General features: G+C 51.9%; 3 non-coding genes across 3 annotated transcripts; all 3 read right to left on the reverse strand.

Moving 5' to 3' along the window:
* Positions 1 to 1,408: 1,408 nt before the first annotated feature.
* On the reverse strand, positions 1,409 to 1,481 carry TRNAM-CAU. The gene has a single exon. It is a non-coding gene; the product is annotated as a tRNA-Met (tRNA).
* Positions 1,482 to 4,355: 2,874 nt separating this feature from the next.
* Positions 4,356 to 4,428, reverse strand: TRNAM-CAU. The gene has a single exon. It is a non-coding gene; the product is annotated as a tRNA-Met (tRNA).
* Positions 4,429 to 4,886: 458 nt separating this feature from the next.
* On the reverse strand, positions 4,887 to 4,959 carry TRNAA-AGC. Its single transcript has one exon. It is a non-coding gene; the product is annotated as a tRNA-Ala (tRNA).
* Positions 4,960 to 5,162: the final 203 nt, after the last annotated feature.

Raw genomic sequence — 5,162 nt, forward strand, 5'->3', positions numbered from 1 at the left:
ACCAAGGCCGCTCCCAGGCCGAGGCCGCGGCCACCGGGTTCCGGTCCGCTGCGATCCGCCCCGACCCCGCAGGCCCGGCCCCCCGAGGCCCGAGGCCCGTTCGCCCCGCGGCCCCCGCACCGCCCCTCGGCCGCACTTCCGGTGACTCGGGAACACTAGGTCCGGCTCCCCGGCGGCCGCGGACCGAAGGGCCCACCCTCGGGCGAGGAGGGGAAGCAAACCTGGGGCCGACGAGAGCCGGGAGCGGCGCCCTCTGCGCGCAGGGCCGGGGAGCAGAGGCCTCCACACCGCCCGGGCCGGAACGCGAATCCCCTCAGCCGGGCCGGAGGCGGCGGCGCAGCCTCCTCTCCCAGAGTCACGTGGTCACGCCTCCGGCGACAGCGCGCCCCGCCCGCTTCTGCGCCAATAGGGCCGAGCCTCTGAAAGGGGGCGGGGTCTAGGGCGCGGGCGCTCGCTCAGGGCAGAGGCTCTGAATGTAGGAAGCCGCTAGCCCAGAGCGGTGCAGTTCCTGTTGCCGTTCCCGACGTCGGTTCCCTTTCTGCACGGCCGGCCCCGGGGTTGGGCGCGGGAGTGGAGGCGCCGGGATGGAGTCTGCCAGCCCCGAGAGAAACACCCCGAGGCGCCGGGGAGAGATGGGAGACCCCAGAGAGGAGGCGGGAGGAGGGTCTCCGGGTGGCGGCTCTACTAAATGTCGTCTCGTTCAAAGTCAGTGTAGCCCGGCGGGCGTGGCTGGGAGGTGCGCATCCACCCAGGAGTCCAGAGGTCCCGGTTAGTCCCCGTCAGGGCTCATTCCCGGGTTCGGGCTCCATCCCAGTGCGGGGCGTGCAGGCGGCAGCCGAGTGGTGTCCCTCTCTATCCCAGGCCCTTCCTCTCTCCCTAAAATCAAAACATTTTTTTATTTGTTGTTAATCCTCACCCGAGGATATTTTCCCTTGATTTTTAGAGAGTAGAAGAGAGAGGGGAAGACAGAGAGAAGCGGCTTATTATGCACCTTTGCGCGCCTGTCCTCCCACTCCGCCCGAGGAGTGGCTCCAAGGGGGGCCGGTGTCTGCCCTCCGAGCCCCGGGCCGGCCGCCTCTGAGTGGGACGCGTGGGCGATAGAAGCGGGAGTGACCACACGGGCCGCCGCTCAGGGCTGCGGGGCGACCTGAAGAGCCGTGTCCCTGCCTCTTCCCCCTCCTCTCCCTCTCCTCCCCTCCGCCTGCGGGAGAGGAGGCCGCCAGGTGCGGCCTGTGGTTTCTGGTGTGAAGTGATTGGTTCCCAGTCGTTTGCATCGAGGCCCTGGGAAGCTGAAGAAAGTCCAAAAGCAACTTCCCAGGCCGGGAGCACAGGGTGGGCTTTGAAAAGGCTATTGGACCATTTGCCGGTTCTCTGCGCGGCACCCGGGGGTCCGGCCGGACAAAAGCCGTGCCCTCTCTGAGGCTCGAACTCAGGACCTTCAGATTATGAGACTGACGCGCTGCCTACTGCGCTAAGAGGGCGCCGGCTCCCGGCCTCCGGGGCCCGAAGACAAGGGTGAATTTTACTTCCCAGGCACCATCGTGTCGCTGGTTTTGAAAGAGCACCATAGACGCTCCTGGAAAACCACGACCCAGAGCTGCACCCGGAGGATCCGGCCGGGCGGGTGGGGTGCACCCTTTCCGGTTTCCCCAGCGCCGAGGCCCGCAGAGCCGGGGGCCGGAGAAGCCGCGCTGCCCTGGCTGCTCTTGGTTCCCGGGACGGGGACTCCCTGCCCAGAGGCCTCAGTCCCTCTTTCCCTCTCACGGTCTCCTCTAGAAAAAGCAGGAGGTGCCCAGGAGATACTAGTTCACTGACCGAGTAAATGAGTGAATGAGCGAATAAATCGTCCCGGAATTTGTCTTTCCTGTCTTACTCTGTATCTTGTATGTAACGTAACTCGCATAAATAACTATATATTGAGTTTCTTATAGTAGGCACATTTATTTTTAATACATCCTGACAATCTCTGATTTTTAATTAATGTGTTTAGATTGTGTGCACTTAATGTTAGTATGGATCATCTGCATATAGGCTTACTAATCAATAACCTATTGATCATTTATTCCCTTTGCTTTTCATTCTTCTTTGTTCCACTTCCCACCTTTTGGGGCTTATTTAAACAAGGCTGTAGCTGATGGCTGTGTTGGATCCGAGAAGTGCACACAAGGAGGAGGCAGCCACAGTCCCTGCAGCTCCCTCGTTGCTGCAAATCCTCTCCCTCTGAGAGCTCGGGCTGCCTTCCCAGAGCTCTCCCCGCAGTCTTCCTTTTTCTTTTTTCTTTTCTTTTCTTTTTCTTTTCTTTCTTTATTCTTTTCTTTTCTTCTTCCTTTCTTTCTGTCTTTCTTTCTTTCTTTCTTCCTTTCTTTCTTTCTTCTTTCTTCCTCTTCCTCTCTCTCTTTTTTACCCCCTTTGGGAACTAAACATTAAAGACTAGGACATTAAAAAACAACAGCATATATGGAGAAAATTAGAAAGTAACTGTGTGTGCCAAGGAAAAGGCTCAGAAAAGACCCAAGAAGACCTTAAGTTTATGCTTTAGGCTGACCCTCAACACAGAGAGAGCCTACAATGATTTTTTTTTTTTTTAAGAATAAGAACAATAACCACCAAAACCTGAGAAAGGAGGAGAATCTGATTGATCCAAAGTTACCACATTATTAGATTCAAATGTCCAGTGCTCAACAAAAAAATGACAAGGCATACAAGGAAACAGGAAAGCATGGCCTTCAAATGAAAAAATATATCAATAGAAGCTGTCCCCATAGAAGATCTAATGTCAGGTATATTAGACAAAGACATTAAAACAACTGTCTTAAAGAGGCTCAAATAACTAAAGGAAAATATGGAGAAACTCAATAAAATGTTGTGTGAACAAAATGAAAATATAAAAAAAAGAGGTAGAAAACCTAAAAAGAAACAAGAAACAGATTCTGGATCTGAATGTACTATTACTGAAATGAGAAATTACCCGTGAAGGACCTGAAGGCAGAGCTGAGCAGAAGAAGGAAGAATGTTTCTTCCTCCGGCACTCTCACAGGCTCTGCTCACTTTTCTTCCGTCTTTTTTTCTTCCTGTTCTTCAGCCTCAGTGATTTCCATTTTCTTTCTGGTGAACCTGAAGGTGTTGCAATGGAATAATTATGAGAGTGCCGGAGGAAGAGAGGAGGGAAAGGGGCAGGTAGAATATTGAAGACACAATGGCCGAACACTTCCCAAGCTTGAGTAAAGGCTTACACACAAACATTCAAAAACCTCAATGAATTCTAAGGAAGATGAACTCAAAGAGACCCACACTGAGACACATTATAATGAAAATTTAAAAAGACAAAGGCAAAGAGAGAATCTTGAAGGAAGCAAGAGAGAAGTGAGTTATCTCATACAAGGGATCCTCTGTAGGATTTCTCATTAGAAACGTTGGAGGCCAGAAGAAGTGCTGTAAGGAGGGGAGGAGGGAGAATCACACACGAATCCCACAGCTGGCAAAGCTGTCCTTCAAGAGGGAGGGCGAAATGAAGACATTCCCACGTGTGCAGAAGCTGAGGGGTTTCCGTCAGGTGGGGCAGCCTCTGTGCTCCCTCCTCCCAACGTGGCTTCGATTGCCGCTGGGATCTCATCCCTCTTCCTGTCTTCCTGGAAGACAGAATCAGGGAAGGAAAAACGAAGGAGGGGCAGGAGAGTCTAATAGACTTTGGCTTCCGTAGAAATCAGACTACGTAAAGGGAAGGCTGGCAAGGAGAACCTGGTCAGAATCTCATCCCACGGTCATTATCTTTGAGTATTTTGAGTCTAAAGTAATTGAAACAGGCTCTTTCCTCTCCTGAACGGACCCAGGGACCATGGAGAGCCTCGGAGGGACAGGGAGAGAACCCAACTCTCTAAACCGATTCCTTAAGCACCTGAGGGGTATCTGGGGTGACGCCCACGAGGGAGGGAATGTTTGTGTTTTATTTACTCTCTAATCACTGTTCCCTGAATAAGATGTGTGCTCCAGAAATAGTTGTTGGAGGATAAAAGGATGAATGATTCCACACCTGGCCCACCCGTTCAGTGCGGTGGGGCCACCTTCAGAGCCTGAGGTTGGAAGAGCAATTTCCCTGCTTCTTCCGTGAGAGGGACAGGAAGAGCCCCCACAGGTGTCGCAAGTGGTTTCTGGTGTGAAGCGAATTTGTTCCACAATCATTTGAATAGAAACCCTGGGAAGGAAGCCTTAGAAAGTCCAAAAGCGATTTCCCATTTGGGGCGGGGGCGCGGGGAGGATGTGGGATATCCCTTTTGAAATGGTTATTTGTGACCATTTGCAAGCTTTTCTTTGTGTTGTGATTTATGGTGCAAGGAACATGCTGTAAAAAACACCTGTGCCCTCTCTGAGGCTCGAACTCAGGACCTTCAGATTATGAGACTGACGCGCTGCCTACTGCGCTAAGAGGGCAACTTGGAACAGCTTACTGTATTGCAAATACACTAGGAAAGATTACCTTTCAAGCACCGTGGTGGATCGCATCCCAGCTGTTAAACAGCACAATCATCCTGATTGACAATGATTCCTAATGAGCCAGTGTTGTTTCCCTTTCATTTTCCTCTGGCCATTTTCAGAAAAAAATTTTCTTTAGTTTTCAGACCTTTGATTGAGACACGCCTGGGTGCGGATTTCTTTGGGTTTCTCCTGCTTGTGTTCGGCTGGGTTTACATGTTCTGCACTTTCCTGCTCCAGGACTGTGTCGAATTCAAGGCCAAGTTGCAGGACACGTGGGGAAAAATACCAACTTAGTAGACCTCACCCTTGTGGGGTCACAGCTCCTCGTGAGAAACAGGTGAATTCTGAATTGGAAGATCTACATGTTCTGGACTTAGGGTTAACATCAGAACCGAGGCTGGGGCAGTAAAAACTGGAGAATGTGGGCATCGATCCCACTACCTCTCGCATGCTAAGCGAGCGCTCTACCATTTGAGCTAATTCCCCACCTGCTTCTTCACTCCTCCACAGGTCAAAATTCGAAAAATGGCCAGATGACCGCTATGTTCAAAACAGTGCACAGCTGGTCCATGATTCTCTCTCATTGATGTTTCTCGCTCTCCCTCTCCCTTCCTCTCTGACATCAATAGAAATATATTTTTAAAAATGAGGCCAATCCTCATTCGGCCTCTGGAGCTGAGAGGGGGCCC

The sequence above is a fragment of the Myotis lucifugus genome, unplaced genomic scaffold (genome assembly GCF_000147115.1).
Source record: "Myotis lucifugus unplaced genomic scaffold, Myoluc2.0 scaffold_9692, whole genome shotgun sequence".
Taxonomy (NCBI): Eukaryota; Metazoa; Chordata; class Mammalia; order Chiroptera; family Vespertilionidae; genus Myotis; species Myotis lucifugus.